The sequence below is a fragment of the Desmodus rotundus genome, chromosome 3, assembly GCF_022682495.2.
Source record: "Desmodus rotundus isolate HL8 chromosome 3, HLdesRot8A.1, whole genome shotgun sequence".
Taxonomy (NCBI): domain Eukaryota; kingdom Metazoa; phylum Chordata; class Mammalia; order Chiroptera; family Phyllostomidae; genus Desmodus; species Desmodus rotundus.
The window spans coordinates 182,205,807-182,206,559 of NC_071389.1; positions in this window are offsets into that span (position 1 = coordinate 182,205,807).

The window sequence follows — 753 nt, forward strand, 5'->3', positions numbered from 1 at the left end:
TTTCAATGTCTGTGGTTATAATTTTTTGCACAGGGAATAACAACTTAATGTAGGGAAATGTAGAGCCTTTTATATGATTGTAGTCTTCTACACTGAAACTTTTTTTCCTGACATAGTGGCCAAATAATGTCTATACATATATAAAGTGGGAGGAGAACTTCATAAATTAATATACAGCTTTATGAATATTTTGTTTTTCTTTTTAGGACCATATTAGTCCTTGTCTTTCATTTTTTCCCTCACATTGGAAAGATGTATTTGAAATATGACTTAGTAGGAACATGGTACCAACTTGAAACCTTGATTTAGTAAAATTTCAACATTTAGATCATTTGTGCAGTGATACATTTATCAGGAAACCAAAAAGCTTGCTCAGTAAACCAAAAAGGCATCTGAAACCACAAAACAGGAAAACTTACCATGATTGGGCCTTGTTTTAGTCAGACAAGTTAAATTTAATTATTAGGCTTTTCATTAGCTGCCTCTGCCTGGTTTGGATTCATAACATTATGGGTGATACTTCAGGAAGTGAGGTTACAGTGACTCATTATAGCAGCTAACTGCGTAAGTTGAATGTAAGATGCGTAATACTTGAACTGAGCCCCGCTACCAGTTCTTGAACAAATTGCTTAAATTCTATGTAAATGATATTTGGGGAATGTTCCAACATAATTTCAAAAGTTATGTACCAAAGTAAAGCCATAATTTGTATGTTTAGCACAATAACATTTTTTGCCTCTGGGATGCTGTTTT